This window comes from Dasypus novemcinctus, chromosome 31 (assembly GCF_030445035.2).
Source record: "Dasypus novemcinctus isolate mDasNov1 chromosome 31, mDasNov1.1.hap2, whole genome shotgun sequence".
Classification (NCBI taxonomy): domain Eukaryota; kingdom Metazoa; phylum Chordata; class Mammalia; order Cingulata; family Dasypodidae; genus Dasypus; species Dasypus novemcinctus.
In genome coordinates, this window is record NC_080703.1 from 37353057 (window position 1) to 37369182 (window position 16126).

General features: G+C 39.8%; 1 long non-coding RNA gene across 1 annotated transcript in view; it reads right to left on the bottom strand.

The window, feature by feature from the left end:
- Nucleotides 1–16126, bottom strand: part of LOC101412545 (uncharacterized) — a 289040-nt gene that overhangs the window by 64826 nt on the left and 208088 nt on the right. The window lies entirely within an intron of this gene.

Consider the following 16126-nt stretch of genomic DNA (forward strand, 5'->3'; position numbering starts at 1 on the left):
ATCAAAATCTCCAGCATCGACTTACCACACTCAGCTAAGATGGAGTTGAAGAAGGACAACCACCACACCATGGAGCCTAGAGTGATTACAACTGAAAATGGGAGGATTGCATCCAGCATCCAGGTGGAATCTGACCCTCCTCTTGACATAGAGGTGCAATGGACACAACCAATCCAATGTCCACATAGAAGAGGTGGCATTGGAATGGGAAAAGTGGACATAGTGGACGAAGGGTATGGGGAAAGGCAGGAAGAGATGAGAGGTGGAGGCGTCTTTGGGACATGGAGCTGCCCTGGATGGTACTTCAGAGGCAATCACCGGACATTGTAAATCCTCACAGGGCCCACTGGATGGAATGGAGGAGAGTATGGGCTATGATGTGAACCAATGTATATGAGGTGCAGAGGTGCCCAAAGATGTACTTACCAAATCCAATGGATGTGTCATGATGATGGGAACGAGCGTTGTTGGGGGGGGGAGAGGGGGGGTGGGGGGATGGGGTTGAATGGGACCTCACATATATATTTTTAATGTAATATTATTACAAAGTCAATAAAAAATAAAAAAATTTAAAAAAAAATGGAAAAAAAAAAAATCTCCAGCATCAAAGCTCTAACTCTGTCCTTTGCCATGCCTTTTATCTTTGAGTTCCCACCTGCCAAGGGGCAGGGACTCAGTGCCCTACTAATGTGACCCTATCAAAGTCCTAACTTTAATTTAATCATGCCCAGGTACAGACCAGTTTACAAATGTAATCTAATATCTATTTTTCAAATTCATAACTATATCAAACTGCTAAAATATACAAAGGTGGGCCATCATCTCCAAAAAGACTGCAAACACAATTTAGTTTTATGGTTATCCAAAGGAAAAATGAGTCCACCAAACAATAGATTTCTGAAGGAGAGACAAGAGCCAGATAATATACTGACAGTATGTCCTTCACCTCACTCTTTATTTTCTGCTCCTCTTGTTCAAATAATTACTTAGTGGATCAAATGCTAGAATGCTAGTCTGGCAGGCACTCAAGAAAAATAAGCTGTTTTTGTTGTTGTTTTGTTCTTGCTTTTGTTTTAAGACCAGGAGAAAAAACAAACATTCAAATGACACTAGCAGGGAAGAGCAGATGCCAGCAATTTATTTTCCTTGATTAGATTTTAATAGAATTTGCATAGGGCCTTATTTGTTTCCTCGTTATTGCATAAGGGAGTCTGGACTCACAGAAACCACTGAGGGTCAGTGTTTCTCCCATTTGATGGATAATGGAGCTATAAGACAGGGTTTACTTGAGAAGTCTATGATCCTGTGCAGAGACAGAGAGCAGTATTTGTCACTGGGGAACAGCTCAACAGCAACTGTGAAACTTTCTTTATGGGATCTCAAGGGGGGAAAATCATCATCATCATTAGTAGCTTACATTCCTCAAACATTCTGTTAAGCAGGTTCTACAGGGAAATTCTGATTTAATGTATTTATCATTCTGTAAGTGAACAATATATTCACAATTCCCAATCAGCAGTTCTGGCATCAAAAGAGGCTTCCAAAAAAGAAACCTTTTCCCCCAAGTTTGCAGAAGTCTATTTGAATGCAAAATATGATCAGAACTAATGTGAGAATACAAAAGAATTATTTATCCTACTTTCTGTAGATTTTCATACATTTTGTTACAGAAGTAGTACTGTGATGACTACAGGGTGCTGGGGAGGGGGGTATGTAATTAACAGCTCTGCATTATATTACCTTTCTAAAAGATGGAAAATTCTAAGTTTCAAAATATGCTTGGCCCCAAGATTTATGGATAAAAGATTGTGGGCCTGTGATATCATTCTCTAAATTTTAAGGATGAATAAATAGGCTTGGAGAGATTAAATAGTTTGTTCTTCAAAAGTATTTGTAAAAGGGTCAACTCCTTTGTCTTGTTGACAACAGGACCGGTTTAAGTGTATTTCCAATCCTCTTGGCTGAGCAACCAACTCCTCCCTTTCTCTGCCTTGGCTAATTGCTCCTAGACCGACAATTCTTACGTCTCAGTAGAATGAGTATATAATTTACATATACAGGGGGACCCTTTTAAGAGTGAAGGGGCAATTCATAATTATACCAAGACAGAGAGCATAAAGGACTGCAGGTAGAAACTGAGACACAGGTTCCTGTATCTGTGTAATATCTTTCCCCAAATATGGACCCAAGACAGAAAACCTGAGAACAATCTGACAGTTCCCTACAGTAAGTTAGAACTTAATTCTCATGTGGTTCTCTGCCATCCTGACCACTTTGTCCAGAATAATCAGACATACCTCTATTGCCAAATATCTGCTTGAAACATCCTCCCTCGTCTCTGCCTGATGAAATCTTCCCTACCCTCTAGGGCATAGCTCCAGTGGAGGCTACTCAAGGAGGCCCTCCTGCACCTTCAGAATTCTCTATTTGCTTCTGTCCATTTCAGTCAGTCTATGTACTGCCTTGAATCAGAGTTTGGTGGATAGTGCGATGGTTGGAAGTTGTATGGACTTCAGAAAATTATGTTCTTAAAGTTAATCCAATCCTGTGGTGTGGACCCATTATAAGTAGGATCTTTTGGTGAGTAGGATCTTAAGATGTGACCCACCTCATCAGGGAGGGTCTTAATACTCTTACTGGAATCCCTTATAAAAAAGAATGAAATTCAGACAAAGCAAGAGAAAGCCATGAAAGCAAGACGTTGGAAGCAATGAAACCCAGAAGAGAAGGGAGAGACCAGCAGATGCCACCATGTGCCTTGCCATGTGACAATGGAGCCCAGGATCGCTGGCAGCCAGTCTTCAGGAAGAAGGTATTATCTTGATGATGTCTGGATTTTGACATTTACATGGCCTCAGAACTGTAAGTTTGTAAGGTAATAAATTACCATTGTAAAAACTAACCCATTTCTGGTATATTGCCATCAACAGCCTAGCAAACTGGAAGAGACGACATGTGCATTTATGAAGCATGTAACACTGTGAAACCAAAGGCACACAATGGTCCAGGCTTCTCACTTCTTTTTTGAGGTTATGGGAGGTTTACTTTGATATCTCTGATTGTTTGCCAGGACTGAAGTGTACCTGATGTTTTTCAGTAAGCTTCCTATGTGAGACATGATGCTTGTGGGAGGCTTCTCATTTTTCAGTGTATAGAACTTGGAATTAATGCTCTTGCTTCAACAGGAACATTTCCTTACCAAACACATCTTACTGAGAAGCTTTGCTCTCTGATGGTGTTTGCAGGGCAATAACAAGTATAACCTAGTTCTTCAAGGTTTGTCTTGTCCCACTAACAGTAGGCCTAGGTGGTCTTCCAACTAATTGTGGCTCTTTGCTTCATCTGAAAATAGCTGCTATACTGTCGTCAGCATGGAATAACCTCATAACTGAGGATTTATGAATTCTCCTGTACTTGCCTAAAGTCTGTCTTTAAACTGATGTTCATAAAACTCTGGCCTGAAAAACTAACATCAGAATTGCCCAGGGGGGTTGTAAAAACACCCCTCCCAATCCTAAAACACTAACTTTATGTTCTGGGTTGGAGCTCAGAATTCTGCATTTTATACACATTCTGCAGGTGATTCTGGGGCATGCTGTAGTTGGAAAGTCTCTGCTCTAATTAAACTGGGTTAAATAAAATAAGTCTTCCTTCAGTTTCTAGTGAAAGTTCCTCTTTTCCTCCCTCCCTCCCTCATTCCTTCCTTCCTTTCCTCCTTTCTTATGCTTTCTTGCTTTTTCTTGTTTGCATGCTTGTTTGCTTATTTTCTTGCTTTCTTTTTATTTCTTTTCTTCCTTTGCTTTCCTTCTTTTCTCATTCCCTAAGGAAAAAGTTAAGAAACAACAACCACAAAAAACGGCAATCTCTAGCAGTTTTGAAGAATGAAAATTTGGTTGCATTTTCTGCTTTTATCCTTCTTTCCCCCACATACATACAACATAGACCAAACCCCTAACTGAGGGCATGTGGAGGGTAAATAATGAAAACAGATCCTGAGAGAAGCTACTTTCAGTTATTCACTTATTTCTTAAGTGATTAAATTATTTGATTATTTGGAACACTTACTCATGCCAGGGAATATTCTAGATCTATATTATCCAATATAGTAGCTACTAGCTTTGGGTGGCTATTGAGCACTTGAAATGTGACTACTCTGAATTGATTTTTTCTATGAGTATGAAATACATACCAGATTTCAAACACTTCGTATAAATAAAGAATGCAAATTATCTCACTAGTAATTTTACATTTATTTCATACTTAAGTGACAAGCTTTTGGATAAGTTGGGTTATGTAAAATATATGACTAAAATTAATTTACATGTTTCTCTTTACTTTCATTTAATGTGGTTACTAGAAAATTTAAAATTATATCTGTGGCTTACAATTGTGGACAATATGATGCTCCTACTGGATAATGGCATTCTTGATGGTTGTAGTATCGTAGTTGGCATGAAGCCAAAAGTGGATGTCCAAGCCGAAGAAATCCTAGAACTAGTTCAGGCAGAAGAAAGCACTGGAGACAGGATGGTGGGGTGGAAAGGATAGGGCACAATTCCTATTGTCCTTGATGAATCCAGAATCTGCATCTCAAGCAAACTGCTCAAGGGCTTCTAGTACAAGGCCTTGGTCCCATAACATCTGCCATAATGCCACATCACAATGTGGACACTGCAGGAGTCTACCTTCAAAATTTTATATTTGTTACTTTAAAAAAATTCACCCTCTTCTCATAACCTAATGCAACAAGAGTTGGAAAGAGGAGAATTGCATCCACAGCTAAGAGCTGTGATGGTTAAGGGCATGAGTCAACTTGCCTAGGTATCATGTCCACTTGTTTGGTCAAGCAAGCACTGGCCAGATTGTTACAGTGAGGAAATTTCATAGACTTAAATAATAAGTAAGTTGATTGCATTGATGCTGATTACATTCACAATCAACTAAGGGATTGTCTTCAATAATGAAAGCACTTTCATCCAATCAGTTGAAGGCCTTAAAGAAGAAGTGATAATTTTAGCATTCAGAAGGGAGAAATTCCATCTGTATTTCAGCCAGCCAACTTCTCCTGGGGAATTTATTGAAAACCTTCATCTGAGTTCCCAGCCTGTGGCTTGAGCTACAGATTTTGGATTTACACATCCTCCCCACCACACCCCACCCCAGCATGTGAGCCCGTTGCTGTAATAAATCTCAAAACATTTACATTTTACACACACACACACTTACACATATCCTGTCAGTTGTTTTTCCCTGGAGAACTTTGACTAATACAAAGGCTGAGAGAAGGGCCATGATAGGAAAATCATAAGACCATCCTTGTTTTTGCTGGAACCCACTTGATGCAAGTGTTGGAGGAAGAGAGAGATGATAACAGGGAGAGGTGTTGGAGCTCAACCTTATTTCCTGTAGCAGGCAGGAATCACAGATCATTCCCTTATCTAAATCCCCACTCCTCCTAAAATGTCATATTCTGCCTGTTTTTTTCACCCACAGATAATCTGGCTTCATGCGAAGCACTTTCTTTTTCTCTTATCAGTTTATGCATCTTCTGCAAGGGTGATTTGGGGGTAGCAGAATTCTTCAGTGGCACATTAGAATCTGGCACAGTTTTTTCCTTGACTGAGACAGATTTTGAACCAAAGTTTTCCTCAAGCAATGAATCTCACTCAGAGGACTCTAAGTAACCATCTACTGCACGTTTTGTCTATGATGGTTATTATGGTAACTCCAAGTGTTTGGACTACTAGTTCCCATGCCTCTGACAGGTGAGAACTTTTGGGGTACTTCAGGTAAATTTAAAGAAAGTCAGGCATAAAGCACACACACACAAACAATCAAACAAACCAAAAGAGAGAGAGAGAGAGAGAAAGCTTACTGTATTAGTGAGCCAAAGGGGTGCTGATGCAAAATACCAGAAATTGGTTGGTTTTTATAAAGGGTAATTATTTGGGGTAGGAGCTTACAGATACCAGGACATAAGCATAAATTACTTCCCTCACCAAAGTCTATTTTCATATGTTGGAGCAAGATGGCTGCAGACATCTGTGAGGGTTCAGGCTTCCTGGGCTCCTTCCTTCCAGGGTCTTGCTTCTCTCTGGGTTCAAGGTTCTTCTCTTCCTGGGGCTTCAGCTTAAGTCTTCAGCATCAAACTCCAACACCAAACACCCTTAACTCTGTCCTTTGCCATGCCTTTTATCTGTGGTAGGTGGGGACTCAATGCCCTATTGGCACAAGTAAAACTTGAATCCAATCAATCAAGTAACACTATGAATCCAATGTAATCTAATATGCCCAGAGGAAAAGATCACTTTACAAACATAATCCAATATTTTTCTTGAAATTCATCGATAATATCAAACTGCTACATTTACTAAAACTGTTTGTAGCAGTATTAATCATAATATCTCCATGAAGTTTATGAATGGTAGAATGAATAAATGAAGCATGGCAAATTCTCACAGAGAGTACTTGAGGTCAGTGAACACAGACAATCACTCTACACACAATACCATGGATGAACCTCAGGATCATAACGTTGAGCAAAAGAAGCCAGACACAAAAGAATACATACTGTATAATTCTATTTATATAAAGTACAAAACCTGGCAAAACTAAGCTATGCTATTAGACATAGGATGGTGGTCACCCTTGAAGGTGGGGTGATCATGATTAAGAAAGGGACCCTGGGAAGGGGGAGAGGGAGGAGGGGGCTTCTCTCATGCTGGTCACACAAGGTGTTCAAAGTCCTTGAGGGTTACACTTATGATATGTACAAGTTCATACATATATATTTGTCTTCATTTTGCTAGGCCTGCAATCACAAATACTACAAACTGACTTAAAGGAATTTATTATCTCGCTGTTTCAGAGGCTAGAGGCTTCCTTCCTCCCTGTGTTCCAACTGACCAGAAATCCATGGGTTCCTCGGCTTTCCCATCACATGGCAATAGCTTCCCTTTTATCTTCAGGGGTCTATTGACTTCCAGCTTCTCGCTCCTCTTCCTGGCTTTCTCTTCGGTGCCTGATTTCTTTGGCTTATAAGGACTTCAACCCTATTGGATTGTAATACCCACCCTCACTCAACCTAGACATATCTTAACTAATAATGTCTTCACAGGTCCCATTTACAAATGGGTTCACATCCTCCAGACCAGGGACTAGGATAGCATACTACAATAATGAGGAAGAAAGAAGAGAAAGAAAAGAATAGCAGGATGAAGAGGAGAGGAAAAAGAGAGTGTCAGGACTTTTAGCAACACTTCATTGGCCTATGGCCTGCTCAAGGCCATTTCTAACTAAGAAAGGAAAGCTCAGACAAATACTGTATCCTTTAGAAGAATTTTCCAATATCTTCCCATCAACTGTATTTTTAATGAGGCAGGCAAAAGATTTCCATGCTCATCTAATCTCTCCTTTGTTGTCTCAGGTTTTTCACCATGAACACTTCTGCATTATACTTCGAAGTTTGCATAGAAAAATTTCAAGGGGAAAATTCAGGAGTTAACAGTGACAATCTAAAGTTATTCCTGGGATCTACAAAACCAGTGTGTGGGGGGTGGAAGTTCACAGGAACTCTGTGAAGCAATTGTATAGACATTCAGAGCTTGAGAAAATTCAGGGGAGGAAGAGCTTTCTGTTGTTAAGTTACTAGGCTTCATTATGATTAATTACAGGCCACTATTATTTTATTCCTTAAAAAAATTAAATTTGTTGTAGGATGAATAGGTTATTTATTCATTCATTCAGTAAAGATTGATTGAGTAAATAGTAAAGGTCAGGAGCTGTGTTAGATGCTGACAATGTAAGAATGAAGGAGTTGTGATCTTTGAGTTTGAGGATGCCATAAATTGATGGGAGAAAAGATTAGTTAATAATTATAGCAGAATATAGTAATAAAAGAAGCACAGATCATGCACCATAATCAAAGAAGCCCAAGTAGCAGAAATGAAGAAGCTCCTCCTCTACCAGGTGGGAGATTTACTTTCCAGGAAAAAGCACTCAAGCTAGCTTGAACAAAACATCTTGATTGGGAGGAAAAGACCACTTTATGAAGCTTAGTGTAAGAAGGCAGCAACTCAGAAGTCACCGAATGAGTGTTCTGAAAGGCCTTCAAGAATTGAGGCAGCCTCTCTCCATATCATGTGTGCTTCTTTCTTGGTTGTTCACCAGCTCACTCGGATTGTCTATCTTCTGCTTCTCACTGCATGTTGTCTTTAATTCTTTTCTTTTTTTTATCTTTTTTTTTTAAGATTTATTTATTTATTTATCTCCCCTTCCCCCCCACCCTGCCCCGGTTGTCTGTTCTCTGTGTCTATTTGCTGCGTCTTTTACTTTGTCCGCTTCTGTTGTCAGCAGCACAGGAATCTGTGTCTCTTTTTGTTGCATCATTTTGCTGTGTCAGCTCTCTGTGTCGGCAGCACCATTCTTAGGCAGGCTGCAATTTCTTTTGCTCTGGGCAGCTCTCCTTATGGGGTGCACTCCTTGCGCGTGGGGCTCCCCTATGAGGGGACACCCCTGCGTGGCCCAGCACTCCTTGAGCACATCAGCACTGCATGTGGGCCAGCTCCACACGGGTCGAGGAGGCCCGGGGTTTGAATCACAGACCTCCCATGTGGTAGACAAATGCCCTAACCACTGGATCAAGTCTGCTTCCCCTTTTCTTTTTCTGATAACCACTTTTCCTGATGCATTTGGGTCTGAGCAAACATGACCATCACTGCCCTGATTTATGTCAATTCTAAGCATGGAATCCCAACAGAGATCATGTCCCAATTTTCAAATTTCCAGGAAACCTGCATTTTAGCATCCTAAGTTAGGTGTTCATTCAAGATGCAAGAATTAGAGCAAACCCTGGAAGACAAGTTTGTCTCTGTAGAAAATTTCATGCAATGGGCCATGTTTTAGCTGAGTTTTGAAGGTTGGTCAGGGGTTTGCCAAGCAAACCAGACAAAAAATGCAAAATGTGCAAACGCACAGAGGCATAAATTATTCCAGAGATGGTTTGAAAAAAGTGACCCTCAAATCAGATGCGTTTTTAGGCCTTAGAAGTTCAGAGTATTCCTGCAAAATAGAATGAACGTTTTGGCAAAACAAATTTAAAAGAAGTCATTGCTAAGAAGAAACAGCTGCAAATCACCATATCTCTCAAATCTATTCGTAAATGACTAACTTCTAAGGAAGTGTTATTTGGAATGGGTTAAAAGAAAAGTAATTTATAAAGATACAAGAGTCTTTTGAAAATCAAAAACACAAATTCTATTAAACTAATAGTGAAGATAATAAAAGAAAAACATGAAAAACCTCTCATCCTGAAAATAGGCTAATGTCTTTCAAATAGTATGCATGTATTCAAAATTCAGAGTTGAGATAACAAACCCCTAAGGATCTGGTGATCATTCATCATGGTATTGGTAACCTCTCAACATGTTACTTGACTTGGTAAATATGAGTCATGGCAGTTATTTCCAAGTGTCTCTAGAGGCAGTGATGAACTCAGTAAATCAGATATAGGCGCCACACTTTCAAACTTAAGGCGAATAATTTCCTTCCTTTGCGTGCATATTTATGTTACTATTTATTTTATTGTTTCTGTTTCTAATATTTTCAAAGTTGTAACCTGAGTGAACCTTTAATTCCTTCTCCTTTAATAGGGTAGCGGATTTGGCCTTTGTCATGGCTTTATCAAAACTCTTTTAAACAATATAGTACAACAGTGCTCTGAATTTTAACCAATAGACAACTCATACCTGCGTCCTTGCCCAATTTTTATTTTATTCTAGGTGATATGCTTTAATTTTTTACTTATTAAAAATGGATATTTCACTTCTTAGAAGCTTTAAACAATTCACATGCCTTTGTATTTCTCCTAATTGGAAACTTGTAGAAACCAACAAATTGTTTCAAGTTATATAGAAATGGATTATTTATATGTCTGCCACTGTTAAAAGGATGTTCTTTTGGTCTTAATAACTGAACTTTACCCATCCTTAAAGGATGCAAGTTTAGTCAGATGATCGTATGTGAGCTAAAATGATCACAGATTAATACCTTCTTATATACCATAAGCAATAAACCATAGGAAAAATGAAATGAAAAAGAGTCTATTTACAATTGCAAAAACAAGACACCTCAGGAAAGGTTCAACAATAAATATAAAGGATGCTTATGAAGAAAACTATAGAACTATACTGACAGATGTGAATGAGACAATAAATTGAAAGATATGCTATGTCCCTGAAAGCTTAAAGTTTTGTACAGGCAGGGTTCATGTCCACCTGGCTGATTGTTGGAGGCTCAGAACCCAGCAAAGCTTGGTACATAAAAACCTCGAATAACGTATTTGCTAAATAATGAATGATGCTCTTTTTGATTCAGTTCCAAGATATTGCTCATTAATGTAACTAAGGAAAGTCACTAATTAATTGATATGTACAATCTTTCCTGGATCATCACTAGACCCCAACACAAATGAAGTTTGATCATAAGTATGAATAATATGACTTTTCAGTATTCTGAGTTAAAAAGTTTTGTGATTCAGAAAAGTTAGGTACATGAGCATATAGTATTAAGTAAAATTTAGTATAAGCACGTGGTCTAGGACTGTGCTGTACAATAAGGTAGCAACCAGTCACATTTGGATATTTAAGTTAACACATCAATAATAGCAGCATTATTCACTACTGCCGAAAGTTGGAAGTAACCCAACTATCTGTCAACAAATGAGTGGATAAGCAAACTTGTAGTACACACATGCAATGGAATAATACTCAACTATAAGAAGGAATGCGGTATTAACACATGCGATAACATGGATAAATCTTGAGGACCTTATGTTGAGTGAAGTAAGCCAGGCAGTGAAGGACAAATATTATATGACCTCACTGGTATGAATTAAACAAATTGAGCAGACTCAAAAAGGAAGAATCTGAAAGACAGGTTTGCGAGAGACAAAAAGGAGAAGAAGGTTGTGAGCCAATGCTCATATGGGCAAAATCTAAGATAAGGTGGAAGGGTGTAGCAGTGCAGTGGATTGGCCTAACAGTAATGCAGTGATTTGATTAGGTTTCTGTGAAGGGTAGTAGTGGTGGTTTGGGTTAGACTTTCCATGGAACTGGGGGGAAGGTCAGGGGAAGGAGCAGGTGAACTACGGGGATTTGCAGGTCTGTGGTTAAAAACTACAATGTTGGGAATGTTCTTTTGGCAAATATGGCAGGGTAGGGTTACTGGTGTGGGGTGTTGGATGGGGAGGGCAGATAAATGGGACAGGGTGACCTGGGGACAGGTTGCTGTGGAATATGTAAGTTTTAATCTTGTCATAGAGTGTTATATCGGTGGGTAAAGACCCTCACAATAAACAAGAAAATGCCAAACTCCCATCCTGGGGAGTCCCACTGTGTTCTCTATTAGAGGGACAAGAATCCCTCAAGAACACAGACCTAATAAAAGAAAACAGACCAGTATGCCAAGCCCTCAATAGTAGTGTAAGTAACTATGAATCTTACTCTTCAAAAATTGAAACTTACTGGTTTCCATAGGTTCTGAGGGGAGAGGAAGGAAAGAATAGAATAGATGGAACACGGGGTATTTTTAGGGTATTAGAATTGGTCCATTGCAGTAATGGATAGAGGCCACCCCAAATTTTGTCAAAACCTATAAAAGTGCATGATCCAAAATGTAAACAATAATGTAAATCATTGACCATATAGCAATGCTTCAATATTTGTACATCATTTGTAAAAATTTACCGTCCACGTGTAAAATGTAATTGGTAGGGGAGAGGGAAAAAGGGGGAGGACACTGGATATATGAGAATCGCCTATATTCTCTATGTTACTTTTCTGTTCCATACAGCTCCTTTGAAGATAAAAATAACATGCTGGGGGAATATATGGAAGATGATGTCTCTGTACATACAGGACAACAGATCTTATATTGATGAAAGACACAATGTCTAAAAAGTTTTTTTATTTCAGATATTTAAAAAAATTTTTATTGGTTATTTTTTAAATTATGACTTCATTTTATTATTAAGGTTATTTGGTTATTTTATTGGCTTCATTATTGGAGATTTTGGATCACAGAAGGGTCATACAGTGGCAGGGGAGGATCATGGGTATGGGTGTCAGTGATGGGGGGATGTCTGGGAAGAGGTTCATCTGGGCCATGCCTCTAGGCAAATGAATATGTTCAAGTATTCATGGGGCATTTTCTTGTGAGTGGAGATCCACACAATAACCAAAAGAATATTGAATTCCCATCCTGGGAAGTTTTGCTACATTCTCTAATAGGACAGCAAGAATCCCAGAAGTTCAAGAGCAGTGCCTAGTGAAGGAAGACAAATCATTATGCTAGGCCCTTGATATTGATGATTGTACTTATGAACCTCTTCTTGTGAACCTGAAACTTAGCCCAGTATTATATAATATCTAAGAGTTGTCTCCTGAGAGTGTCTTTGCTGCTCAAATGTGGCCTCTCTGTAAGCCAAACTCAGCATATGAACATACTACCTTCTGCCCACCCCTCCTGGCACAAGACATGACTCCTGGGGATAAGCCTCCCTGGCACTGAGGGATTATTACCAAGCACTAACTAGCAGCATCTGGAAAAAGACGTTGAATAAAAGGAGGAAATTGTAAATACAAATGAGTTTTTAGGACTAAGAGATTTCAAAGTGAGTTGGAAAGTCATTCAAGAGGTTTCACTTTTGTAAGTCTCAGCAGGATCTCATTGACTGCCACAGTAAACTGCCTCAAATAGTGAGGCTCCTAAAGGCTCTGGAGACATCCAAATACTATAATTAGGGCAGACAGCCCAAGAATTCAGCACCCTGTCAGTGGGCCTTACTTCGGAATTTATGCTCCCCAGTGTAAAAGAGTTAGGTTCATTTATAGGTTGTCTATATACATGGCTCTTCTGATTCTTTTATTTGAACCTATAATTAGCACTATACTTGACAAATATGTCTCAAAGACTTAAATCTTTGGTCTGTGCATGTGCCAGCTGAGCCCTGAATTTAAGCAGAGTTGCAAGACTTACTCTCCAGTTCATTGGACTCACCTAGGACAATTAAAATGAGATGATGATGGACAACATCCATCAAAAGGAACAAAGAGTGTCTGCAACTGCAAGCCAGTTAGTTCCATCCATTTGCCCCCATGAAATCTAAGCTCCCTCTCAATTAGAAGTCTTGTGCTAGAGCAAGAATCAGAAAACTAGGACTTATGGGCCAACTCCAGTCCATGAATTGTTTTCGTGAAAAATTTTATTTGGAGCACAGCCATGTTTTCATGTTATCTATTGTTGCTTTCATGCCAAATATCAGAGATGAGTAGAATTTACATAGATTTTATGGTACACAAAGCCTCCAATATTTACTATTTGGTCCTTTACAGAAAAGTCTGTTGGTCCCTTCTCTAGAGCATGACCAGAGGAGGGGGAAAGCAGCCTCTTTGGAAATTGATCCTGAATTTCTCCCTTGTGTCTGTCTTCCTTCTAGGCATCTTTGTGGAAGGGTGTTATTGCCCTGGGGAGGTAGCTACAAGAGAATGCTGATCTCGATGTCTAATCAAGTATGGAAAGACAAGAGCAGCATCATTCAAAGAAACCTTGATCATGGCTTCAAGATTTCCCTAGGTTTCCCGCTGTCTCTGGAACATTGACAAGTCCTTAGCTATTGTGAGGATTAGGTGTCTTGTGTGCAAGTTGTCTGGTATCATTTGCTTATAAATATGTCCAGGATGATTAAGTGTTCTTTTTGCCTACTTGCTTTATGTGAGCAATCCTGCAATGACCTCCTGTTAGTATTCAGGTCTTGAGAAAGATTTTATGTAACTAAGGATTTCTCTTTTTGACAACTTTGAAAAACTTTGAACTAATTGATATCTAAGTCTCTTTCCATTTCCCAAGGTCTATTATTGTGGGAAAGACCAAAAAGAAATAAGTGTCCCTTTTCTCTAAAAGTGGGCTTTGAGATTGCACATGTAAAACCTAGAGGACAGAATGATATCCATTAGGAAATGGTTTGAGTATTAGCAAATTCAAGATGGAAAAGCTCTATGGGAATATTCCAGAATTGAGACAAAATAGATAGGATCAGAAGAAAGGACCTCTTGTAGCATGAATTGAAAAGCTCTCCTCACTGCTACAACAGGTCAATTGCTTCCTATTTTCATAAGTTTTTCTTCAGTCAAACTCCACTAACCTATAGGGTTACTGTTCACTCCTCCAATGTTATCTTTTTTTCTTTTCTTTCATTTTTCAAAAGATTTATTTATTTATTTATTTCTATCCCCCCCACCCCAGTTGTCTGTTCTCTGTGTCTATTTGCTGCATGTTCTTTGTCCACTTCTGTTGTTGTCAGCGGCATGGGGATCTGTGTTTTTTCGTTGCATCATCTTGCTGTGTCAGCTCTCCATCTGTGTGGCGCCATTCCTGGGCAGGCTGAACTCTCCTTCGCGCTGGCAGCTCTCTTCATAGGGCAAGCCCCCTGCGCTGTGGGGCTCCCCTATGCAGGGACACCCCTGCGTGGCACAGCATTCCCTGCACATATCAGCACCACGCGTTGGCCAGCCCCACACGGGTCAAGGAGGCCCAGGGTCTGAACCATGGACCTCCCATGTGGTAGACGGATGCCCTAACCACTGGGCCAACTCCGTTTCCCTCCAATGTTATCTTTATATAATTGAGATTGTTACTGAGAAAACTCCAGAGTCAGTTCATTATATATTCATCTTATCCCCAAAGAAAAGTCTATGATTTGCTCAGGGAGACTCTAAATCAGTGTGTCTCAAAGTATGCTACCAGGACCAGCAGCAGCAGCAATTGGGAACTGATTAGAAATGCAAATTCTTGAGCCCCATCTCAGTCTTTCTGAATCAGAAACTCTGGGGATGGGATCCAGCCCACTCAGACACCTATACTTTAGCAAGCCCTCCAGGTTATTCTGATGCTCTCTCATGTTTGAGAATACTGATCTAACTATTGCAGCCTCTGAGACCAGTGCTAACTACTGTCCAAGGAGGGGTTAAGGACAGGAAAGGGCTCTTGAAAGTTGGAGAACTGTCTCAGCAAATTGTTCATCAGAGATATTTACCTTTTCTCTTATTCACTTCCTATTTTATTCCCTCCTGGAAAAATAAAAATAAAACAGGTTTTCCTTGAGGATTGTATTAGCCAACCAAAGGGGCACTTATGCAAAATACCAGAAATGGGTTGGTTTTTAAAAGGGTATTTATTTGGGGTAGGAGCTTACAGATACCAGGCCATAAGCATAAGTTACTTCCCTCACCAAAGTCTATTTTCAAGTGTTGGAGCAAGATGGCTGCCGACGTCTGCGAGGGTTCAGGCCTCCTGGGTTCCTCTCTTCCAGGGCCTTGCTTCTCTCTGGGTTCAGGGTTCCTCTCTTCCTGGGGCTTGCTTCTGTTTCCTCTGTGAGCTCACTTCCCAGGGCTCCAGCTTAAGGCTTCAGATTCAAACTCCAACATCAAAACTCCAACATCAAAAATGCTCAACTCCGTCCTTTGCCATGCCTTTTATCTGTGAGTCCCCATGCACCAAGGGGTGGGGCCTCAATGGCTTAATGAGGTGGCCCAATCAAAGCGCTAATCATAACTTAATCACATCCAGGTACAGACCAGACTATAAACATAACCCAACATCTGTTTTCGTAATTCATAACCATATCAAACTGCCACAAGGATTATCTTTCTTTATACAAGCAGCAAGAATTCAGGACATCATTTAAATTGAAATAACTTCAGAACTACCTCTGAGATACGGGAGGACCTTCAACTTTGATCCTTGATGCTGGTATAATCACTCCGGCATTGCTATGAACCCAGGAGTTCTACCTTGGGCACACCTTGGCATTAGGTTCAGTGGCTCACAATTCCTAGTACACTGAAGCCATTTTGCTACACTATCTCCCAGCTGTTCTTTAGCCCTTCCTATTGACAGTTTCTCCCTCCACCCCCAATTTTCTTACTATCTCAAAATAAGGATGTGACCAAAATTTTTCACAAAGCTATGTCACATGCTTCCGAAATCCTTCATGCCATCTGGAACAAAATTCTTGTTAAAGAATTGGCTCTCGTATTAGCTGGTTACTAGTTTCCTGTTGCAGTCATTT